This window comes from Lissotriton helveticus, chromosome 12 (genome assembly GCF_964261635.1).
Source record: "Lissotriton helveticus chromosome 12, aLisHel1.1, whole genome shotgun sequence".
Taxonomy (NCBI): domain Eukaryota; kingdom Metazoa; phylum Chordata; class Amphibia; order Caudata; family Salamandridae; genus Lissotriton; species Lissotriton helveticus.
The window spans coordinates 132,256,106-132,281,128 of NC_136073.1; the positions used below are offsets into that span (position 1 = coordinate 132,256,106).

General features: G+C 40.8%; 9 non-coding genes across 9 annotated transcripts; all 9 read left to right on the top strand.

The window, feature by feature from the left end:
- The first annotated feature begins 1,299 nt into the window (after positions 1-1,299).
- On the top strand, positions 1,300-1,381 carry TRNAS-AGA (transfer RNA serine (anticodon AGA)). The gene has a single exon. It is a non-coding gene; the product is annotated as a tRNA-Ser (tRNA).
- Positions 1,382-4,236: 2,855 nt separating this feature from the next.
- TRNAS-AGA (transfer RNA serine (anticodon AGA)) lies at positions 4,237-4,317 on the top strand. The gene has a single exon. It is a non-coding gene; the product is annotated as a tRNA-Ser (tRNA).
- A 2,854-nt stretch (positions 4,318-7,171) lies between these two features.
- On the top strand, positions 7,172-7,253 carry TRNAS-AGA (transfer RNA serine (anticodon AGA)). Its single transcript has one exon. It is a non-coding gene; the product is annotated as a tRNA-Ser (tRNA).
- A 2,855-nt stretch (positions 7,254-10,108) lies between these two features.
- TRNAS-AGA (transfer RNA serine (anticodon AGA)) lies at positions 10,109-10,190 on the top strand. Its single transcript has one exon. It is a non-coding gene; the product is annotated as a tRNA-Ser (tRNA).
- A 2,845-nt stretch (positions 10,191-13,035) lies between these two features.
- On the top strand, positions 13,036-13,117 carry TRNAS-AGA (transfer RNA serine (anticodon AGA)). The gene has a single exon. It is a non-coding gene; the product is annotated as a tRNA-Ser (tRNA).
- A 2,855-nt stretch (positions 13,118-15,972) lies between these two features.
- TRNAS-AGA (transfer RNA serine (anticodon AGA)) lies at positions 15,973-16,054 on the top strand. Its single transcript has one exon. It is a non-coding gene; the product is annotated as a tRNA-Ser (tRNA).
- A 2,845-nt stretch (positions 16,055-18,899) lies between these two features.
- TRNAS-AGA (transfer RNA serine (anticodon AGA)) lies at positions 18,900-18,981 on the top strand. Its single transcript has one exon. It is a non-coding gene; the product is annotated as a tRNA-Ser (tRNA).
- A 2,855-nt stretch (positions 18,982-21,836) lies between these two features.
- TRNAS-AGA (transfer RNA serine (anticodon AGA)) lies at positions 21,837-21,918 on the top strand. The gene has a single exon. It is a non-coding gene; the product is annotated as a tRNA-Ser (tRNA).
- A 2,845-nt stretch (positions 21,919-24,763) lies between these two features.
- Positions 24,764-24,845, top strand: TRNAS-AGA (transfer RNA serine (anticodon AGA)). Its single transcript has one exon. It is a non-coding gene; the product is annotated as a tRNA-Ser (tRNA).
- The last annotated feature ends 178 nt before the right edge of the window (positions 24,846-25,023 follow it).

Below are 25,023 nucleotides of genomic sequence, written 5' to 3' on the forward strand. Positions count from 1 at the left end.
TTTGCGGTGGGGGGAATGGAGCTCTCCCCCATGCCAATCAGAATGCAGATGAATGCAGTTGCAGTTGAGTGACCTGTGTTGTGGCTGTCTAGAGGGAATGCACAAATGTAGCTGTCTCGCAGCCCAATCCAGACGTCAATTGGAGACAGGTTTTCAGGCAAATAGAGCAGTAAGTGCAGAGAAATGCTCACTCTCTAAAAATGGCATTTATAAAATAGTAAAGTTAAATCCAACCTCACCAGTAAATAGGATTTATCAATAAATAAATAAAGCTTCTCCTCTCTGATATGGAATTACCCCCAAAAAGTATAAGGCAATACCCAATGCTAACCTATGAGAGGGGCAGACCTCACAGTAGTGAAAAATTTAATAGACTGTTTGGTACTACCAGGACATGCAAACTACCACAGTACATGTCTTACCTTTTACTTACATAGCATGATGCCCCTAGGACTACCTAGGGCCTACCTTTTGGTTAATTATATGTAATAAAATTGGAGTTTAAGGCTTGGCAAGTAGTTTTAAATGGCAAGTCGAAGTGGCAGTACACTGCAGCACAGGCACTGCAGTAGCAGGCTTGAGACAGGTTTGAAATGCTACTTCTTTGGGCGGCACAATCAGTCCCTGGGTATATGGTATACCACTTTACAAGGGGCTTTCAAGTCAATTAAATCTGTCTGTCAGGTATACTCCAATTACACACATGATTAGGGAAGAAGCATGTGCACTTCAGCACTGATTAGTAGTGATGAAGTGATCAGAGTCCTAAGGCCAACAAAAAGATACAGCAAAATGCGTAGGTGAAAATTAATAAGGTAGGGTTGAGGCCACCTTAAGAATGCAAGGTCTAACAAAAACAAACTAAGGATAACATGAGTAAAACATCAGGTTTCTCTACGGCATTTGGTGAGACAAGTGTGCCTTCTTTTATCTTCCATAAATGCAATCTTTCCCTGACCCCTTTATTATATAGCTCTTCAGGTAAAAAAGATAAAGCACTTACAAAGCAGCCTCCAATACTCAAAGATGGTAGACTTCTGTAATATGGGCCATAGACTAAAAGCAGCACGAAAACAGAGTGCAATAGGGTCCCAAAAGCTTGAGTGCCACATGAGAGTATGCATGAAAGCCTATCCTTTTCCAAACTAGAGATATACTCATGCAATTTTTGTTTTTAGGAGAGAATGTGCCTGCTGAAAAAAACATTATTTTAAAAAAGTGCATTGCAGAATACCAGGAATTTGCTGTGGGACACCTTAAAAACTTTCATATTGATTATTTGCACAAAACTTACAGTCAGTTGTTGTGGCCGAGTGGTTAAGGCGATGGACTAGAAAGCCATTGGGGTCTCCCCGCGCAGGTTTGAATCCTGCCAACAACGAGAAACTTTTTAACATCGGCTACAATTTCAGAAGTTAACCTTTAGAATTTCTTCCATGTCAGTTTTATAAATAGGTGGCTTATTTTGGTGTCACTATTGCCCGTTTACATATTTATTATCGCTACCCCTTTCATATCTTTGCTATAACTCTCGTCCTACATTAGCGCTGGTGCAAACACTTCAAATTATTATACCCTGGCTCTCTCAGTCATACCATTCATGCACTTGAAACTTACTTTACCAATAAAAGAAGCAAATAGAAAAATAAAACAAAAGTGCTTGCTGGATTAGGCAAACACACTTCATAAAACTGCATTTTCTTTTCTATTCTCCCCGTGTTACAAGCTTAACTGCTCCCTGTGTAATTTCTCTTAGCCTGCTGTCACAGGAAGAGAATTTTATCTACAGGCTCTTTCCGTGTTTTTTTCCTAGTCTTTCTTTTCCTTTTCTTAGATTTGTAACTGTTCCTTTATGTGCTCTATTTAGGCGCCATTAATCTCATTTGAGCTCCTTGTACCTGCTGCTGTTTTCTCCACACCTCATACTGCCTTTTCCCTCTTTCTCTCTTTCTCTGAGGTTGGTGGCTACTTTCCAAAGCTTCTGATGCCCCAATGTTCCTTCATCTTATTGTCAGACGTGAATTGGAAAAGCAACCAAATTAACAAGCCTTTACCACTCATACATGGCAGAGGTTTATACTTTAATTCAATGAGCTAAGAAAAACGTGTTGTGGGGCCCCTACGAGCCATGGTGCTTGCTTCATCATAATTAGGCACGCAGTCATTAGCCACAGCTCTGATCATGGGTCACTGAGGTCAGTTTCAATAATTCCTCAAAAACCTAACCATGCAGTCCCCCCTAACTGTGTAGTTATCTTGCTTTACTGCTGTTTGTGTGATTAGCTGGGAGGAGCTCATGGCAGCATCCTCCCTATAAAAGTGTAGATGGACCGCTCCTTAACTTTTTCTTGCTTCACATACAGATGGCTTGAGGAGGTACAGGGGAGATGCAGGTCTACTAGACAGAATAGAAGATCTGCGCCAGGTGTGTTTGCCTGCATTGGTGTCCCATCACAGGCCCACAAGTGTATGTGTGATCTTTGACTCCTGTCAGTTCACAAGCAGGCGGCCAGGAAACAGTTTCAGCCTATCAACCACTGAGGAGACAAAGTCTTTGTATAAGGAATGAGGAAGCAATGAACACATTCAGCCTATCACAGGAGTTCCCTGAGTGTTCAGAATTATAAATTCTCCATATCACTGTATGTTATTGAGCCCAAGTAGCTCACCGTGATCGTATAGTGGATAGTACTCTGCGTTGTGGCCGCAGGAACCTCGGTTTGAATCCGAGACACGGCATTGTGGTTGGCAATGTAACGGCAGTTGGGTTTTTCTTTTACAGAATTACCAAATGTACCAGTTGTTTTTGTAAAATGTCTATTAAAAACAGATCCTTTAAAATATTTAAACGATCTAACGACAAATTATTTAAACACACATGATTATAAGATGTAGCTATATTGTACCTACTGACATAAATTATCGTTCTTGAACCTATTTGCGGTGGGGGGAATGGAGCTCTCCCCCATGCCAATCAGAATGCAGATGAATGCAGTTGCAGTTGAGTGACCTGTGTTGTGGCTGTCTAGAGGGAATGCACAAATGTAGCTGTCTCGCAGCCCAATCCAGACGTCAATTGGAGACAGGTTTTCAGGCAAATAGAGCAGTAAGTGCAGAGAAATGCTCACTCTCTAAAAATGGCATTTATAAAATAGTAAAGTTAAATCCAACCTCACCAGTAAATAGGATTTATCAATAAATAAATAAAGCTTCTCCTCTCTGATATGGAATTACCCCCAAAAAGTATAAGGCAATACCCAATGCTAACCTATGAGAGGGGCAGACCTCACAGTAGTGAAAAATGTAATAGACTGTTTGGTACTACCAGGACATGCAAACTACCACAGTACATGTCTTACCTTTTACTTACATAGCATGATGCCCCTAGGACTACCTAGGGCCTACCTTTTGGTTAATTATATGTAATAAAATTGGAGTTTAAGGCTTGGCAAGTAGTTTTAAATGGCAAGTCGAAGTGGCAGTACACTGCAGCACAGGAACTGCAGTAGCAGGCTTGAGACAGGTTTGAAATGCTACTTCTTTGGGCGGCACAATCAGTCCCTGGGTATATGGTATACCACTTTACAAGGGGCTTTCAAGTCAATTAAATCTGTCAGTCAGGTATACTCCAATTACACACATGATTAGGGAAGAAGCACGTGCACTTCAGCACTGATTAGTAGCGATAAAGTGATCACAGTCCTAAGGCCAACAAAAAGATACAGCAAAATGTGTAGGTGAAAAGCAATAAGGTAGGGTTGAGGCCATCTTAAGAATGCAAGGTCTAACAAAAACAAACTAAGGATAACATGAGTAAAACATCAGGTTTCTCTACGGCATTTGGTGAGACAAGTGTGCCTTCTTTTATCTTCCATAAATGCAATCTTTCCCTGACCCCTTTATTATATAGCTCTTCAAGTAAAAAAGATAAAGCACTTACAAAGGAGCCTCAAATACTCAAAGATGGTAGACTTCTGTAATATGGGCCAAAGACTAAAAGCAGCACGAAAACAGAGTGCAATAGGGTCCCAAAAACTTGAGTGCCACATGAGAGTATGCATGAAAACGTATCCTTTTCCAAACTAGAGATATACTCATGCAATTTTTGTCTTTAGGAGAGAATGTGCCTGCTGAAAAAAACATTATTTTAAAAAAGTGCATTGCAGAATACCAGGAATTTGCTGTGGGACACCTTGAAAACTTTCATACAGATTATTTGCACAAAACTTACAGTGAGTTGTTGTGGCCGAGTGGTTAAGGCGATGGACTAGAAATTCATTGGGGCTCCCTGCGCAGGTTCGAATCCTGCCAACAACGAGAACCTTTTTAACATCCGCTACAATTTCAGAAGTTAACCTTTAGAATTTCTTCCATGTCAGTTTTATAAATAGGTGGCTTATTTTGGTGTCACTATTGCCCTTTCACATATTTATTATCGCTACCCCTTTCATATCTTTGCTATAACTCTCGTCCTACATTAGTGCTGGTGCAAACACTTCAAATTATTATACCCTGGCTCTCTCAGTCATACCATTCATGCACTTGAAACTTACTTTACCAATAAAAGAAGCAAATAGAAAAATAAAACAAAAGTGCTTGCTGGATTAGGCAAACACACTTCATAAAACTGCATTTTCTTTTCTATTCTCCCCGTGTTACAAGCTTAACTGCTCCCTGTGTAATTTCTCTTAGCCTGCTGTCCCAGGAAGAGAATTTTATCTACAGGCTCTTTCCGTGTTTTTTTCCTAGTCTTTCTTTTCCTTTTCTTAGATTTGTAACTGTTCCTTTATTTGCTCTATTTAGGCGCCATTAATCTCATTTGAGCTCCTTGTACCTGCTGCTGTTTTCTTCACACCTCATACTGCCTTTTCCCTCTTTCTCTCTTTCTCTGAGGTTGGTGGCTACTTTCCAAAGCTTCTGATGCCCCAATGTTCCTTCATCTTATTGTCAGACGTGAATTGGTAAGGAACCAAATTAACAAGCCTTTACCACTCATACATGGCAGAGGTTTATACTTTAATTCAATGAGCTAAGAAAAGCGTGTTGTGGGGCCCCTACGAGCCATGGTGCTTGCTTCATCATAATTAGGCACGGAGTCATTAGCCACAGCTCTGATCATGGGTCACTGAGGTCAGTTTCAATAATTCCTCAAAAACCTAACCATGCAGTCCCCCCTAACTGTGTAGTTATCTTGCTTTACTGCTGTTTGTGTGATTAGCTGGGAGGAGCTCATGGCAGCATCCTCCCTATAAAAGTGTATATGGACCGCTCCTTAACTTTTTCTTGCTTCACATACAGATGGCTTGAGGAGGTACAGGGGAGATGCAGGTCTACTAGACAGAATAGAAGATCTGCGCCAGGTGTGTTTGCCTGCATTGGTGTCCCATCACATGCCCACAAGTGTATGTGTGATCTTTGACTCCTGTCAGTTCACAAGCAGGCGGCCAGGAAACAGTTTCAGCCTATCAACCACTGAGGAGACAAAGCCTTTGTATAAGGAATGAGGAAGCAATGAACACATTCAGCCTATCACAGGAGTTCCCTGAGTGTTCAGAATTATAAATTCTCCATGTCACTGTATGTTATTGAGCCCAAGTAGCTCGCCGTGATCGTATAGTGGTTAGTACTCTGCGTTGTGGCTGCAACAACCTCGGTTCGAATCTGAGTCATGGCATTGTGGTTGGCAATGTCACGGCAGTTGGTTTTTTCTTTTACAGAATTACCAAATGTACCAGTTGTTTTTGTAAAATGTCTATTAAAAACAGATCCTTTAAAATATTTAAACGATCTAACGACAAATTATTTAAACACACATGATTATAAGATGTAGCTATATTGTACCTACTGACATAAATTATCGTTCTTGAACCTATTTGCAGTGGGGGGAATGGAGCTCTCCCCCATGCCAATCAGAATGCAGATGAATGCAGTTGCAGTTGAGTGACCTGTGTTGTGGCTGTCTAGAGGGAATGCACAAATGTAGCTGTCTCGCAGCCCAATCCAGACGTCAATTGGAGACAGGTTTTCAGGCAAATAGAGCAGTAAGTGCAGAGAAATGCTCACTCTCTAAAAATGGCATTTATAAAATAGTAAAGTTAAATCCAACCTCACCAGTAAATAGGATTTATCAATAAATAAATAAAGCTTCTCCTCTCTGATATGGAATTACCCCCAAAAAGTATAAGGCAATACCCAATGCTAACCTATGAGAGGGGCAGACCTCACAGTAGTGAAAAATGTAATAGACTGTTTGGTACTACCAGGACATGCAAACTACCACAGTACATGTCTTACCTTTTACTTACATAGCATGATGCCCCTAGGACTACCTAGGGCCTACCTTTTGGTTAATTATATGTAATAAAATTGGAGTTTAAGGCTTGGCAAGTAGTTTTAAATGGCAAGTCGAAGTGGCAGTACACTGCAGCACAGGCACTGCAGTAGCAGGCTTGAGACAAGTTTGAAATTCTACTTCTTTGGGCGGCACAATCAGTCCCTGGGTATATGGTATACCACTTTACAAGGGGCTTTCAAGTCAATTAAATCTGTCAGTAAGGTATACTCCAATTACACACATGATTAGGGAACAAGCACGTGCACTTTAGCACTGATTAGTAGCAATAAAGTGATCAGAGTCCTAAGGCCTACAAAAAGATACAGCAAAATGCGTAGGTGAAAAGCAATAAGGTAGGGTTGAGGCCACCTTAAGAATGCAAGGTCTAACAAAAACAAACTAAGGATAACATGAGTAAAACATCAGGTTTCTCTACGGCATTTGGTGAGACAAGTGTGCCTTCTTTTATCTTCCGTAAATGCAATCTTTCCCTGACCCCTTTATTATATAGCTCTTCAAGTAAAAAAGATAAAGCACTTACAAAGGAGCCTCAAATACTCAAAGATGGTAGACTTCTGTAATATGGGCCATAGACTAAAAGCAGCACGAAAACAGAGTGCAATAGGGTCCCAAAAACTTGAGTGCCACATGAGAGTATGCATGAAAGCCTATCCTTTTCCAAACTAGAGATATACCCATGCAATTTTTGTTTTTAGGAGAGAATGTGCCTGCTGAAAAAAACATTATTTTAAAAAAGTGCATTGCAGAATACCAGGAATTTGCTGTGGGACACCTTGAAAACTTTCATACAGATCATTTGCACAAAACTTACAGTCAGTTGTTGTGGCCGAGTGGTTAAGGCGATGGACTAGAAATCCATTGGGGTCTCCCTGCGCAGGTTCGAATCCTGCCAACAACGAGAAACTTTTTAACATCGGCTACAATTTCAGAAGTTAACCTTTAGAATTTCTTCCATGTCAGTTTTATAAATAGGTGGCTTATTTTGGTGTCACTATTGCCCTTTCACATATTTATTATCGCTACCCCTTTCATATCTTTGCTATAACTCTCGTCCTACATTAGCGCTGGTGCAAACATTCAAATTATTATACCCTGGCTCTCTCAGTCATACCATTCATGCACTTGAAACTTACTTTACCAATAAAAGAAGCAAATAGAAAAATAAAACAAAAGTGCTTGCTGGATTAGGCAAACACACTTCATAAAACTGCATTTTCTTTTCTATTCTTCCCGTGTTACAAGCTTAACTGCTCCCTGTGTAATTTCTCTTAGCCTGCTGTCCCAGGAAGAGAATTTTATCTACAGGCTCTTTCCGTGTTTTTTTCCTAGTCTTTCTTTCCCTTTTCTTAGATTTGTAACTGTTCCTTTATGTGCTCTATTTAGGCGCCATTAATCTCATTTGAGCTCCTTGTACCTGCTGCTGTTTTCTCCACACCTCATACTGCCTTTTCCCTCTTTCTCTCTTTCTCTGAGGTTGGTGGCTACTTTCCAAAGCTTCTGATGCCCCAATGTTCCTTCATCTTGTTGTCAGACGTGAATTGGAAAAGCAACCAAATTAACAAGCCTTTACCACTCATACATGGCAGAGGTTTATACTTTAATTCAATGAGCTAAGAAAAGCGTGTTGTGGGGCCCCTACGAGCCATGGTGCTTGCTTCATCATAATTAGGCACGCAGTCATTAGCCACAGCTCTGATCATGGGTCACTGAGGTCAGTTTCAATAATTCCTCAAAAACCTAACCATGCAGTCCCCCCTAACTGTGTAGTTATCTTGCTTTACTGCTGTTTGTGTGATTAGCTGGGAGGAGCTCATGGCAGCATCCTCCCTATAAAAGTGTAGATGGACCGCTCCTTAACTTTTTCTTGCTTCACATACAGATGGCTTGAGGAGGTACAGGGGAGATGCAGGTCTACTAGACAGAATAGAAGATCTGCGCCAGGTAAGTTTCTCTGCATTGGTGTCCCATCACAGGCCCACAAGTGTATGTGTGATCTTTGACTCTTGTCAGTTCACAAGCAGGCGGCCAGGAAACAGTTTCAGCCTATCAACCACTGAGGAGACAAAGCCTTTGTATAAGGAATGAGGAAGCAATGAACACATTCAGCCTATCACAGGAGTTCCCTGAGTGTTCCGAATTATAAATTCTCCATGTCACTGTATGTTATTGAGCCCAAGTAGCTCGCCGTGATCGTATAGTGGATAGTACTCTGCGTTGTGGCCGCAGGAACCTCGGTTCGAATCCGAGACACGGCATTGAGGTTGGCAATGTAACGGCAGTTGGGTTTTTCTTTTACAGAATTACCAAATGTACCAGTTGTTTTTGTAAAATGTCTATTAAAAACAGATCCTTTAAAATATTTAAACGATCTAACGACAAATTATTTAAACACACGTGATTATAAGATGTAGCTATATTGTACCTACTGACATAATTTATCGTTCTTGAACCTATTTGCGGTGGGGGGAATGGAGCTCTCCCCCATGCCAATCAGAATGCAGATGAATGCAGTTGCAGTTGAGTGACCTGTGTTGTGGCTGTCTAGAAGGAATGCACAAATGTAGCTGTCTCGCAGCCCAATCCAGACGTCAGTTGGAGACAGGTTTTCAGGCAAATAGAGCAGTAGGTGCAGAGAAATGCACACTCTCTAAAAATTGCATTTATAAAATAGTAAAGTTAAATCCAACCTCACCAGTAAATAGGATTTATCAATAAATAAATAAAGCTTCTCCTCTCTGATGTGGAATTACCCCCCAAAAAGTATAAGGGAATACCCAATGCTAACCTATGAGAGGGGCAGACCTCACAGTAGTGAAAAATGTAATAGACTGTTTGGTACTACCAGGACATGCAAACTACCACAGTACATGTCTTACCTTTTACTTACATAGCATGATGCCCCTAGGACTACCTAGGGCCTACCTTTTGGTTAATTATATGTAATAAAATTGGAGTTTAAGGCTTGGCAAGTAGTTTTAAATGGCAAGTCGAAGTGGCAGTACACTGCAGCACAGGCACTGCAGTAGCAGGCTTGAGACAGGTTTGAAATGCTACTTCTTTGGGCGGCACAATCAGTCCCTGGGTATATGGTATACCAATTTACAAGGGGCTTTCAAGTCAATTAAATCTGTCAGTCAGGTATACTCCAATTACACACATGATTAGGGAAGAAGCATGTGCACTTCAGCACTGATTAGTAGCGATAAAGTGATCACAGTCCTAAGGCCAACAAAAAGATACAGCAAAATGTGTAGGTGAAAAGCAATAAGGTAGGGTTGAGGCCATCTTAAGAATGCAAGGTCTAACAAAAACAAACTAAGGATAACATGAGTAAAACATCAGGTTTCTCTACGGCATTTGGTGAGACAAGTGTGCCTTCTTTTATCTTCCATAAATGCAATCTTTCCCTGACCCCTTTATTATATAGCTCTTCAAGTAAAAAAGATAAAGCACTTACAAAGGAGCCTCAAATACTCAAAGATGGTAGACTTCTGTAATATGGGCCATAGACTAAAAGCAGCACGAAAACAGAGTGCAATAGGGTCCCAAAAACTTGAGTGCCACATGAGAGTATGCATGAAAACCTATCCTTTTCCAAACTAGAGATATACTCATGAAATTTTTGTTTTTAGGAGAGAATGTGCCTGCTGAAAAAAACATTATTTTAAAAAAGTGCATTGCAGAATACCAGGAATTTGCTGTGGGACACCTTGAAAACTTTCATACAGATTATTTGCACAAATCTTACAGTGAGTTGTTGTGGCCGAGTGGTTAAGGCGATGGACTAGAAATTCATTGGGGTCTCCCCGCGCAGGTTTGAATCCTGCCAACAACGAGAACCTTTTTAACATCCGCTACAATTTCAGAAGTTAACCTTTAGAATTTCTTCCATGTCAGTTTTATAAATAGGTGGCTTATTTTGGTGTCACTATTGCCCTTTCACATATTTATTATCGCTACCCCTTTCATATCTTTGCTATAACTCTCGTCCTACATTAGTGCTGGTGCAAACACTTCAAATTATTATACCCTGGCTCTCTCAGTCATACCATTCATGCACTTGAAACTTACTTTACCAATAAAAGAAGCAAATAGAAAAATAAAACAAAAGTGCTTGCTGGATTAGGCAAACACACTTCATAAAACTGCATTTTCTTTTCTATTCTCCCCGTGTTACAAGCTTAACTGCTCCCAGTGTAATTTCTCTTAGCCTGCTGTCCCAGGAAGAGAATTTTATCTACAGGCTCTTTCCGTGTTTTTTTCCTAGTCTTTCTTTCCCTTTTCTTAGATTTGTAACTGTTCCTTTATGTGCTCTATTTAGGCGCCATTAATCTCATTTGAGCTCCTTGTACCTGCTGCTGTTTTCTCCACACCTCATACTGCCTTTTCCCTCTTTCTCTCTTTCTCTGAGGTTGGTGGCTACTTCCAAAGCTTCTGATGCCCCAATGTTCCTTCATCTTGTTGTCAGACGTGAATTGGAAAAGCAACCAAATTAACAAGCCTTTACCACTCATACATGGCAGAGTTTATACTTTAATTCAATGAGCTAAGAAAAGCGTGTTGTGGGGCCCCTACGAGCCATGGTGCTTGCTTCATCATAATTAGGCACGCAGTCATTAGCCACAGCTCTGATCATGGGTCACTGAGGTCAGTTTCAATAATTCCTCAAAAACCTAACCATGCAGTCCCCCCTAACTGTGTAGTTATCTTGCTTTACTGCTGTTTGTGTGATTAGCTGGGAGGAGCTCATGGCAGCATCCTCCCTATAAAAGTGTATATGGACCGCACCTTAACTTTTTCTTGCTTCACATACAGATGGCTTGAGGAGGTACAGGGGAGATGCAGGTCTAATAGACAGAATAGAAGATCTGCGCCAGGTGTGTTTCTCTCTATTGGTGTCCCATCACAGGCCCACAAGTGTATGTGTGATCTTTCACTTCTGGCAGTTCACAAGCAGGCGGCCAGGAAACGGATTCAGCCTATCAACCACTGAGGAGACAAAGCCTTTGTATAAGGAATGAGGAAGCAATGAACACATTCAGCCTATCACAGGAGTTCCCTGAATGTTCCGAATTATAAATTCTCCATGTCACTGTATGTTATTGAGCCCAAGTAGCTCGCTGTGATCGTATAGAGGTTATTACTCTGCGTTGTGGCCGCAGCAACCTTGGTTCGAATCCGAGTCACAGCATTGTGGTTGGCAATGTCACGGCAGTTGGGTTTTTCTTTTACAGAATTACCAAATGTACCAGTTGTTTTTGTAAAATGTCTATTAAAAACAGATCCTTTAAAATATTTAAACGATCTAACGACAAATTATTTAAACACACATGATTATAAGATGTAGCTATATTGTACCTACAGACATAAATTATCGTTCTTGAACCTATTTGCGGTGGGGGGGATGGAGCTCTCCCCCATGCCAATCAGAATGCAGTTGCAGTTGAGTGACCTGTGTTGTGGCTGTCTAGAGGGAATGCACAAATGTAGCTGTCTCGCAGCCCAATCCAGACGTCAATTGGAGACAGGTTTTCCGGCAAATAGAGCAGTAAGTGCAGAGAAATGCTCACTCTCTAAAAATGGCGTTTATAAAATAGTAAAGTTAAATCCAACCTCACCAGTAAATAGGATTTATCAATAAATAAATAAAGCTTCTCCTCTCTGATATGGAATTACCCCCCAAAAAGTATAAGGGAATACCCAATGCTAACCTATGTGAGGGGTAGACCTCACTGTAGTGAAAAATGTAATAGACTGCTTGGTACTACCAGGACATGCAAACTACCACAGTACATGTCTTACCTTTTACTTACATAGCATGATACCCCTAGGACTACCTAGGGCCTACCTTAGGGTTTAATTATATGTAATAAAATTGGAGTTTAAGGCTTGGCAAGTAGTTTTAAATGGCAAGTCGAAGTGGCAGTACACTGCAGCACAGGCACTGCAGTAGCAGGCTTGAGACAGGTTTGAAATGCTACTTCTTTGGGCAGCACAATCAGTCCCTGGGTATATGGTATTCCACTTTACAAGGGGCTTTCAAGTCAATTAAATCTGTCAGTCAGGTATACTCCAATTACACACGTGATTAGGGAAGAAGCATGTGCACTTCAGCACTGATTAGTAGCGATAAAGTGATCAGAGTCCTAAGGCCAACAAAAAGATACAGCAAAATGTGTAGGTGAAAAGCAATAAGGTAGGGTTGAGGCCACCTTAAGAATGCAAGGTCTAACAAAAACAAACTAAGGATAACATGAGTAAAACATCAGGTTTCTCTACGGCATTTGGTGAGACAAGTGTGCCTTCTTTTATCTTCCGTAAATGCAATCTTTCCCTGACCCCTTTATTATATAGCTCTTCAAGTAAAAAAGATAAAGCACTTACAAAGGAGCCTCAAATACTCAAAGATGGTAGACTTCTGTAATATGGGCCATAGACTAAAAGCAGCACGAAAACAGAGTGCAATAGGGTCCCAAAAACTTGAGTGCCACATGAGAGTATGCATGAAAGCCTATCCTTTTCCAAACTAGAGATATACCCATGCAATTTTTGTTTTTAGGAGAGAATGTGCCTGCTGAAAAAAACATTATTTTAAAAAAGTGCATTGCAGAATACCAGGAATTTGCTGTGGGACACCTTGAAAACTTTCATACAGATCATTTGCACAAAACTTACAGTAAGTTGTTGTGGCCGAGTGGTTAAGGCGATGGACTAGAAATCCATTGGGGTCTCCCTGCGCAGGTTCGAATCCTGCCAACAACGAGAAACTTTTTAACATCGGCTACAATTTCAGAAGTTAACCTTTAGAATTTCTTCCATGTCAGTTTTATAAATAGGTGGCTTATTTTGGTGTCACTATTGCCCTTTCACATATTTATTATCGCTACCCCTTTCATATCTTTGCTATAACTCTCGTCCTACATTAGCGCTGGTGCAAACATTCAAATTATTATACCCTGGCTCTCTCAGTCATACCATTCATGCACTTGAAACTTACTTTACCAATAAAAGAAGCAAATAGAAAAATAAAACAAAAGTGCTTGCTGGATTAGGCAAACACACTTCATAAAACTGCATTTTCTTTTCTATTCTTCCCGTGTTACAAGCTTAACTGCTCCCTGTGTAATTTCTCTTAGCCTGCTGTCCCAGGAAGAGAATTTTATCTACAGGCTCTTTCCGTGTTTTTTTCCTAGTCTTTCTTTCCCTTTTCTTAGATTTGTAACTGTTCCTTTATGTGCTCTATTTAGGCGCCATTAATCTCATTTGAGCTCCTTGTACCTGCTGCTGTTTTCTCCACACCTCATACTGCCTTTTCCCTCTTTCTCTCTTTCTCTGAGGTTGGTGGCTACTTTCCAAAGCTTCTGATGCCCCAATGTTCCTTCATCTTGTTGTCAGACGTGAATTGGAAAAGCAACCAAATTAACAAGCCTTTACCACTCATACATGGCAGAGGTTTATACTTTAATTCAATGAGCTAAGAAAAGCGTGTTGTGGGGCCCCTACGAGCCATGGTGCTTGCTTCATCATAATTAGGCACGCAGTCATTAGCCACAGCTCTGATCATGGGTCACTGAGGTCAGTTTCAATAATTCCTCAAAAACCTAACCATGCAGTCCCCCCTAACTGTGTAGTTATCTTGCTTTACTGCTGTTTGTGTGATTAGCTGGGAGGAGCTCATGGCAGCATCCTCCCTATAAAAGTGTAGATGGACCGCTCCTTAACTTTTTCTTGCTTCACATACAGATGGCTTGAGGAGGTACAGGGGAGATGCAGGTCTACTAGACAGAATAGAAGATCTGCGCCAGGTAAGTTTCTCTGCATTGGTGTCCCATCACAGGCCCACAAGTGTATGTGTGATCTTTGACTCTTGTCAGTTCACAAGCAGGCGGCCAGGAAACAGTTTCAGCCTATCAACCACTGAGGAGACAAAGCCTTTGTATAAGGAATGAGGAAGCAATGAACACATTCAGCCTATCACAGGAGTTCCCTGAGTGTTCCGAATTATAAATTCTCCATGTCATTGTATGTTATTGAGCCCAAGTAGCTCGCCGTGATCGTATAGTGGATAGTACTCTGCGTTGTGGCCGCAGGAACCTCGGTTCGAATCCGAGACACGGCATTGAGGTTGGCAATGTAACGGCAGTTGGGTTTTTCTTTTACAGAATTACCAAATGTACCAGTTGTTTTTGTAAAATGTCTATTAAAAACAGATCCTTTAAAATATTTAAACGATCTAACGACAAATTATTTAAACACACGTGATTATAAGATGTAGCTATATTGTACCTACTGACATAATTTATCGTTCTTGAACCTATTTGCGGTGGGGGGAATGGAGCTCTCCCCCATGCCAATCAGAATGCAGATGAATGCAGTTGCAGTTGAGTGACCTGTGTTGTGGCTGTCTAGAAGGAATGCACAAATGTAGCTGTCTCGCAGCCCAATCCAGACGTCAGTTGGAGACAGGTTTTCAGGCAAATAGAGCAGTAGGTGCAGAGAAATGCACACTCTCTAAAAATTGCATTTATAAAATAGTAAAGTTAAATCCAACCTCACCAGTAAATAGGATTTATCAATAAATAAATAAAGCTTCTCCTCTCTGATGTGGAATTACCCCCCAAAAAGTATAAGGGAATACCCAATGCTAACCTATGAGAGGGGCAGACCTCACAGTAGTGAAAAATGTAATAGACTGTTTGGTACTACCAGGACATGCAAACTACCACAGTACATGTCTTACCTTTTACTTACATAGCATGATGCCCCTAGGACTACCTAGGGCCTACCTTTTGGTTAATTATATGTAATAAAATTGGAGTTTAAGGCTTGGCAAGTAGTTTTAAATGGCAAGTCGAAGTGGCAGTACACTGCAGCACAGGCACTGCAGTAGCAGGCTTGAGACAGGTTTGAAATGCTACTTCTTTGGGCGGCACAATCAGTCCCTGGGTATATGGTATACCAATTTACAAGGGGCTTTCAAGTCAATTAAATCTGTCAGTCAGGTATACTCCAATTACACACATGATTAGGGAAGAAGCATGTGCACTTCAGCACTGATTAGTAGCGATAAAGTGATCACAGTCCTAAGGCCAACAAAAAGATACAGCAAAATGTGTAGGTGAAAAGCAATAAGGTAGGGTTGAGGCCATCTTAAGAATGCAAGGTCTAACAAAAACAAACTAAGGATAACATGAGTAAAACATCAGGTTTCTCTACGGCATTTGGTGAGACAAGTGTGCCTTCTTTTATCTTCCATAAATGCAATCTTTCCCTGACCCCTTTATTATATAGCTCTTCAAGTAAAAAAGATAAAGCACTTACAAAGGAGCCTCAAATACTCAAAGATGGTAGACTTCTGTAATATGGGCCATAGACTAAAAGCAGCACGAAAACAGAGTGCAATAGGGTCCCAAAAACGTGAGTGCCACATGAGAGTATGCATGAAAACCTATCCTTTTCCAAACTAGAGATATACTCATGAAATTTTTGTTTTTAGGAGAGAATGTGCCTGCTGAAAAAAACATTATTTTAAAAAAGTGCATTGCAGAATACCAGGAATTTGCTGTGGGACACCTTGAAAACTTTCATACAGATTATTTGCACAAATCTTACAGTGAGTTGTTGTGGCCGAGTGGTTAAGGCGATGGACTAGAAATTCATTGGGGTCTCCCCGCGCAGGTTCGAATCCTGCCAACAACGAGAACCTTTTTAACATCCGCTACAATTTCAGAAGTTAACCTTTAGAATTTCTTCCATGTCAGTTTTATAAATAGGTGGCTTATTTTGGTGTCACTATTGCCCTTTCACATATTTATTATCGCTACCCCTTTCATATCTTTGCTATAACTCTCGTCCTACATTAGTGCTGGTGCAAACACTTCAAATTATTATACCCTGGCTCTCTCAGTCATACCATTCATGCACTTGAAACTTACTTTACCAATAAAAGAAGCAAATAGAAAAATAAAACAAAAGTGCTTGCTGGATTAGGCAAACACACTTCATAAAACTGCATTTTCTTTTCTATTCTCCCCGTGTTACAAGCTTAACTGCTCCCAGTGTAATTTCTCTTAGCCTGCTGTCCCAGGAAGAGAATTTTATCTACAGGCTCTTTCCGTGTTTTTTTCCTAGTCTTTCTTTCCCTTTTCTTAGATTTGTAACTGTTCCTTTATGTGCTCTATTTAGGCGCCATTAATCTCATTTGAGCTCCTTGTACCTGCTGCTGTTTTCTCCACACCTCATACTGCCTTTTCCCTCTTTCTCTCTTTCTCTGAGGTTGGTGGCTACTTCCAAAGCTTCTGATGCCCCAATGTTCCTTCATCTTGTTGTCAGACGTGAATTGGAAAAGCAACCAAATTAACAAGCCTTTACCACTCATACATGGCAGAGTTTATACTTTAATTCAATGAGCTAAGAAAAGCGTGTTGTGGGGCCCCTACGAGCCATGGTGCTTGCTTCATCATAATTAGGCACGCAGTCATTAGCCACAGCTCTGATCATGGGTCACTGAGGTCAGTTTCAATAATTCCTCAAAAACCTAACCATGCAGTCCCCCCTAACTGTGTAGTTATCTTGCTTTACTGCTGTTTGTGTGATTAGCTGGGAGGAGCTCATGGCAGCATCCTCCCTATAAAAGTGTATATGGACCGCACCTTAACTTTTTCTTGCTTCACATACAGATGGCTTGAGGAGGTACAGGGGAGATGCAGGTCTAATAGACAGAATAGAAGATCTGCGCCAGGTGTGTTTCTCTCTATTGGTGTCCCATCACAGGCCCACAAGTGTGTGTGTGATCTTTCACTTCTGGCAGTTCACAAGCAGGCGGCCAGGAAACGGATTCAGCCTATCAACCACTGAGGAGACAAAGCCTTTGTATAAGGAATGAGGAAGCAATGAACACATTCAGCCTATCACAGGAGTTCCCTGAATGTTCCGAATTATAAATTCTCCATGTCACTGTATGTTATTGAGCCCAAGTAGCTCGCTGTGATCGTATAGAGGTTATTACTCTGCGTTGTGGCCGCAGCAACCTTGGTTCGAATCCGAGTCACAGCATTGTGGTTGGCAATGTCACGGCAGTTGGGTTTTTCTTTTACAGAATTACCAAATGTACCAGTTGTTTTTGTAAAATGTCTATTAAAAACAGATCCTTTAAAATATTTAAACGATCTAACGACAAATTATTTAAACACACATGATTATAAGATGTAGCTATATTGTACCTACAGACATAAATTATCGTTCTTGAACCTATTTGCGGTGGGGGGGATGGAGCTCTCCCCCATGCCAATCAGAATGCAGTTGCAGTTGAGTGACCTGTGTTGTGGCTGTCTAGAGGGAATGCACAAATGTAGCTGTCTCGCAGCCCAATCCAGACGTCAATTGGAGACAGGTTTTCCGGCAAATAGAGCAGTAAGTGCAGAGAAATGCTCACTCTCTAAAAATGGCATTTATAAAATAGTAAAGTTAAATCCAACCTCACCAGTAAATAGGATTTATCAATAAATAAATAAAGCTTCTCCTCTCTGATATGGAATTACCCCCCAAAAAGTATAAGGGAATACCCAATGCTAACCTATGTGAGGGGTAGACCTCACTGTAGTGAAAAATGTAATAGACTGCTTGGTACTACCAGGACATGCAAACTACCACAGTACATGTCTTACCTTTTACTTACATAGCATGATGCCCCTAGGACTACCTAGGGCCTACCTTAGGGGTTAATTATATGTAATAAAATTGGAGTTTAAGGCTTGGCAAGTAGTTTTAAATGGCAAGTCGAAGTGGCAGTACACTGCAGCACAGGCACTGCAGTAGCAGGCTTGAGACAGGTTTGAAATGCTACTTCTTTGGGCAGCACAATCAGTCCCTGGGTATATGGTATTCCACTTTACAAGGGGCTTTCAAGTCAATTAAATCTGTCAGTCAGGTATACTCCAATTACACACGTGATTAGGGAAGAAGCATGTGCACTTCAGCACTGATTAGTAGCGATAAAGTGATCAGAGTCCTAAGGCCAACAAAAAGATACAGCACAATGTGTAGGTGAAAAGCAATAAGGTAGGGTTGAGGCCACCTTAAGAATGCAAGGTCTAACAAAAACAAACTAAGGATAACATGAGTAAAACATCAGGTTTCTCTACGGCATTTGGTGAGACAAGTGTGCCTTCTTTTATCTTCCGTAAATGCAATCTTTCCCTGACCCCTTTATTATATAGCTCTTCAAGTAAAAAAGATAAAGCACTTACAAAGGAGCCTCAAATACTCAAAGATGGTAGACTTCTGTAATATGGGCCATAGACTAAAAGCAGCACGAAAACAGAGTGCAATAGGGTCCCAAAAACTTGAGTGCCACATGAGAGTATGCATGAAAGCCTATCCTTTTCCAAACTAGAGATATACCCATGCAATTTTTGTTTTTAGGAGAGAATGTGCCTGCTGAAAAAAACATTATTTTAAAAAAGTGCATTGCAGAATACCAGGAATTTGCTGTGGGACACCTTGAAAACTTTCATACAGATCATTTGCACAAAACTTACAGTAAGTTGTTGTGGCCGAGTGGTTAAGGCGATGGACTAGAAATCCATTGGGGTCTCCCTGCGCAGGTTCGAATCCTGCCAACAACGAGAAACTTTTTAACATCGGCTACAATTTCAGAAGTTAACCTTTAGAATTTCTTCCATGTCAGTTTTATAAATAGGTGGCTTATTTTGGTGTCACTATTGCCCTTTCACATATTTATTATCGCTACCCCTTTCATATCTTTGCTATAACTCTCGTCCTACATTAGCGCTGGTGCAAACATTCAAATTATTATACCCTGGCTCTCTCAGTCATACCATTCATGCACTTGAAACTTACTTTACCAATAAAAGAAGCAAATAGAAAAATAAAACAAAAGTGCTTGCTGGATTAGGCAAACACACTTCATAAAACTGCATTTTCTTTTCTATTCTTCCCGTGTTACAAGCTTAACTGCTCCCTGTGTAATTTCTCTTAGCCTGCTGTCCCAGGAAGAGAATTTTATCTACAGGCTCTTTCCGTGTTTTTTTCCTAGTCTTTCTTTCCCTTTTCTTAGATTTGTAACTGTTCCTTTATGTGCTCTATTTAGGCGCCATTAATCTCATTTGAGCTCCTTGTACCTGCTGCTGTTTTCTCCACACCTCATACTGCCTTTTCCCTCTTTCTCTCTTTCTCTGAGGTTGGTGGCTACTTTCCAAAGCTTCTGATGCCCCAATGTTCCTTCATCTTGTTGTCAGACGTGAATTGGAAAAGCAACCAAATTAACAAGCCTTTACCACTCATACATGGCAGAGGTTTATACTTTAATTCAATGAGCTAAGAAAAGCGTGTTGTGGGGCCCCTACGAGCCATGGTGCTTGCTTCATCATAATTAGGCACGCAGTCATTAGCCACAGCTCTGATCATGGGTCACTGAGGTCAGTTTCAATAATTCCTCAAAAACCTAACCATGCAGTCCCCCCTAACTGTGTAGTTATCTTGCTTTACTGCTGTTTGTGTGATTAGCTGGGAGGAGCTCATGGCAGCATCCTCCCTATAAAAGTGTAGATGGACCGCTCCTTAACTTTTTCTTGCTTCACATACAGATGGCTTGAGGAGGTACAGGGGAGATGCAGGTCTACTAGACAGAATAGAAGATCTGCGCCAGGTAAGTTTCTCTGCATTGGTGTCCCATCACAGGCCCACAAGTGTATGTGTGATCTTTGACTCTTGTCAGTTCACAAGCAGGCGGCCAGGAAACAGTTTCAGCCTATCAACCACTGAGGAGACAAAGCCTTTGTATAAGGAATGAGGAAGCAATGAACACATTCAGCCTATCACAGGAGTTCCCTGAGTGTTCCGAATTATAAATTCTCCATGTCATTGTATGTTATTGAGCCCAAGTAGCTCGCCGTGATCGTATAGTGGATAGTACTCTGCGTTGTGGCCGCAGGAACCTCGGTTCGAATCCGAGACACGGCATTGAGGTTGGCAATGTAACGGCAGTTGGGTTTTTCTTTTACAGAATTACCAAATGTACCAGTTGTTTTTGTAAAATGTCTATTAAAAACAGATCCTTTAAAATATTTAAACGATCTAACGACAAATTATTTAAACACACGTGATTATAAGATGTAGCTATATTGTACCTACTGACATAATTTATCGTTCTTGAACCTATTTGCGGTGGGGGGAATGGAGCTCTCCCCCATGCCAATCAGAATGCAGATGAATGCAGTTGCAGTTGAGTGACCTGTGTTGTGGCTGTCTAGAAGGAATGCACAAATGTAGCTGTCTCGCAGCCCAATCCAGACGTCAGTTGGAGACAGGTTTTCAGGCAAATAGAGCAGTAGGTGCAGAGAAATGCACACTCTCTAAAAATTGCATTTATAAAATAGTAAAGTTAAATCCAACCTCACCAGTAAATAGGATTTATCAATAAATAAATAAAGCTTCTCCTCTCTGATGTGGAATTACCCCCCAAAAAGTATAAGGGAATACCCAATGCTAACCTATGAGAGGGGCAGACCTCACAGTAGTGAAAAATGTAATAGACTGTTTGGTACTACCAGGACATGCAAACTACCACAGTACATGTCTTACCTTTTACTTACATAGCATGATGCCCCTAGGACTACCTAGGGCCTACCTTTTGGTTAATTATATGTAATAAAATTGGAGTTTAAGGCTTGGCAAGTAGTTTTAAATGGCAAGTCGAAGTGGCAGTACACTGCAGCACAGGCACTGCAGTAGCAGGCTTGAGACAGGTTTGAAATGCTACTTCTTTGGGCGGCACAATCAGTCCCTGGGTATATGGTATACCAATTTACAAGGGGCTTTCAAGTCAATTAAATCTGTCAGTCAGGTATACTCCAATTACACACATGATTAGGGAAGAAGCATGTGCACTTCAGCACTGATTAGTAGCGATAAAGTGATCACAGTCCTAAGGCCAACAAAAAGATACAGCAAAATGTGTAGGTGAAAAGCAATAAGGTAGGGTTGAGGCCATCTTAAGAATGCAAGGTCTAACAAAAACAAACTAAGGATAACATGAGTAAAACATCAGGTTTCTCTACGGCATTTGGTGAGACAAGTGTGCCTTCTTTTATCTTCCATAAATGCAATCTTTCCCTGACCCCTTTATTATATAGCTCTTCAAGTAAAAAAGATAAAGCACTTACAAAGGAGCCTCAAATACTCAAAGATGGTAGACTTCTGTAATATGGGCCATAGACTAAAAGCAGCACGAAAACAGAGTGCAATAGGGTCCCAAAAACGTGAGTGCCACATGAGAGTATGCATGAAAACCTATCCTTTTCCAAACTAGAGATATACTCATGAAATTTTTGTTTTTAGGAGAGAATGTGCCTGCTGAAAAAAACATTATTTTAAAAAAGTGCATTGCAGAATACCAGGAATTTGCTGTGGGACACCTTGAAAACTTTCATACAGATTATTTGCACAAATCTTACAGTGAGTTGTTGTGGCCGAGTGGTTAAGGCGATGGACTAGAAATTCATTGGGGTCTCCCCGCGCAGGTTCGAATCCTGCCAACAACGAGAACCTTTTTAACATCCGCTACAATTTCAGAAGTTAACCTTTAGAATTTCTTCCATGTCAGTTTTATAAATAGGTGGCTTATTTTGGTGTCACTATTGCCCTTTCACATATTTATTATCGCTACCCCTTTCATATCTTTGCTATAACTCTCGTCCTACATTAGTGCTGGTGCAAACACTTCAAATTATTATACCCTGGCTCTCTCAGTCATACCATTCATGCACTTGAAACTTACTTTACCAATAAAAGAAGCAAATAGAAAAATAAAACAAAAGTGCTTGCTGGATTAGGCAAACACACTTCATAAAACTGCATTTTCTTTTCTATTCTCCCCGTGTTACAAGCTTAACTGCTCCCAGTGTAATTTCTCTTAGCCTGCTGTCCCAGGAAGAGAATTTTATCTACAGGCTCTTTCCGTGTTTTTTTCCTAGTCTTTCTTTCCCTTTTCTTAGATTTGTAACTGTTCCTTTATGTGCTCTATTTAGGCGCCATTAATCTCATTTGAGCTCCTTGTACCTGCTGCTGTTTTCTCCACACCTCATACTGCCTTTTCCCTCTTTCTCTCTTTCTCTGAGGTTGGTGGCTACTTCCAAAGCTTCTGATGCCCCAATGTTCCTTCATCTTGTTGTCAGACGTGAATTGGAAAAGCAACCAAATTAACAAGCCTTTACCACTCATACATGGCAGAGTTTATACTTTAATTCAATGAGCTAAGAAAAGCGTGTTGTGGGGCCCCTACGAGCCATGGTGCTTGCTTCATCATAATTAGGCACGCAGTCATTAGCCACAGCTCTGATCATGGGTCACTGAGGTCAGTTTCAATAATTCCTCAAAAACCTAACCATGCAGTCCCCCCTAACTGTGTAGTTATCTTGCTTTACTGCTGTTTGTGTGATTAGCTGGGAGGAGCTCATGGCAGCATCCTCCCTATAAAAGTGTATATGGACCGCACCTTAACTTTTTCTTGCTTCACATACAGATGGCTTGAGGAGGTACAGGGGAGATGCAGGTCTAATAGACAGAATAGAAGATCTGCGCCAGGTGTGTTTCTCTCTATTGGTGTCCCATCACAGGCCCACAAGTGTGTGTGTGATCTTTCACTTCTGGCAGTTCACAAGCAGGCGGCCAGGAAACGGATTCAGCCTATCAACCACTGAGGAGACAAAGCCTTTGTATAAGGAATGAGGAAGCAATGAACACATTCAGCCTATCACAGGAGTTCCCTGAATGTTCCGAATTATAAATTCTCCATGTCACTGTATGTTATTGAGCCCAAGTAGCTCGCTGTGATCGTATAGAGGTTATTACTCTGCGTTGTGGCCGCAGCAACCTTGGTTCGAATCCGAGTCACAGCATTGTGGTTGGCAATGTCACGGCAGTTGGGTTTTTCTTTTACAGAATTACCAAATGTACCAGTTGTTTTTGTAAAATGTCTATTAAAAACAGATCCTTTAAAATATTTAAACGATCTAACGACAAATTATTTAAACACACATGATTATAAGATGTAGCTATATTGTACCTACAGACATAAATTATCGTTCTTGAACCTATTTGCGGTGGGGGGGATGGAGCTCTCCCCCATGCCAATCAGAATGCAGTTGCAGTTGAGTGACCTGTGTTGTGGCTGTCTAGAGGGAATGCACAAATGTAGCTGTCTCGCAGCCCAATCCAGACGTCAATTGGAGACAGGTTTTCCGGCAAATAGAGCAGTAAGTGCAGAGAAATGCTCACTCTCTAAAAATGGCATTTATAAAATAGTAAAGTTAAATCCAACCTCACCAGTAAATAGGATTTATCAATAAATAAATAAAGCTTCTCCTCTCTGATATGGAATTACCCCCCAAAAAGTATAAGGGAATACCCAATGCTAACCTATGTGAGGGGTAGACCTCACTGTAGTGAAAAATGTAATAGACTGCTTGGTACTACCAGGACATGCAAACTACCACAGTACATGTCTTACCTTTTACTTACATAGCATGATGCCCCTAGGACTACCTAGGGCCTACCTTAGGGGTTAATTATATGTAATAAAATTGGAGTTTAAGGCTTGGCAAGTAGTTTTAAATGGCAAGTCGAAGTGGCAGTACACTGCAGCACAGGCACTGCAGTAGCAGGCTTGAGACAGGTTTGAAATGCTACTTCTTTGGGCAGCACAATCAGTCCCTGGGTATATGGTATTCCACTTTACAAGGGGCTTTCAAGTCAATTAAATCTGTCAGTCAGGTATACTCCAATTACACACGTGATTAGGGAAGAAGCATGTGCACTTCAGCACTGATTAGTAGCGATAAAGTGATCAGAGTCCTAAGGCCAACAAAAAGATACAGCAAAATGTGTAGGTGAAAAGCAATAAGGTAGGGTTGAGGCCATCTTAAGAATGCAAGGTCTAACAAAAACAAATTAAGGATAACATGAGTAAAACATCAGGTTTCTCTACGGCATTTGGTGAGACAAGTGTGCCTTCTTTTATCTTCCGTAAATGCAATCTTTCCCTGACCCCTTTATTATATAGCTCTTCAAGTAAAAAAGATAAAGCACTTACAAAGGAGCCTCAAATACTCAAAGATGGTAGACTTCTGTAATATGGGCCATAGACTAAAAGCAGCACGAAAACAGAGTGCAATAGGGTCCCAAAAACTTGAGTGCCACATGAGAGTATGCATGAAAGCCTATCCTTTTCCAAACTAGAGATATACCCATGCAATTTTTGTTTTTAGGAGAGAATGTGCCTGCTGAAAAAAACATTATTTTAAAAAAGTGCATTGCAGAATACCAGGAATTTGCTGTGGGACACCTTGAAAACTTTCATACAGATCATTTGCACAAAACTTACAGTCAGTTGTTGTGGCCGAGTGGTTAAGGCGATGGACTAGAAATCCATTGGGGTCTCCCTGCGCAGGTTCGAATCCTGCCAACAATGAGAAACTTTTTAACATCGGCTACAATTTCAGAAGTTAACCTTTAGAATTTCTTCCATGTCAGTTTTATAAATAGGTGGCATATTTTGGTGTCACTATTGCCCTTTCACATATTTATTTTATTATCGCTACCCCTTTCATATCTTTGCTATAACTCTCGTCCTACATTAGCGCTGGTGC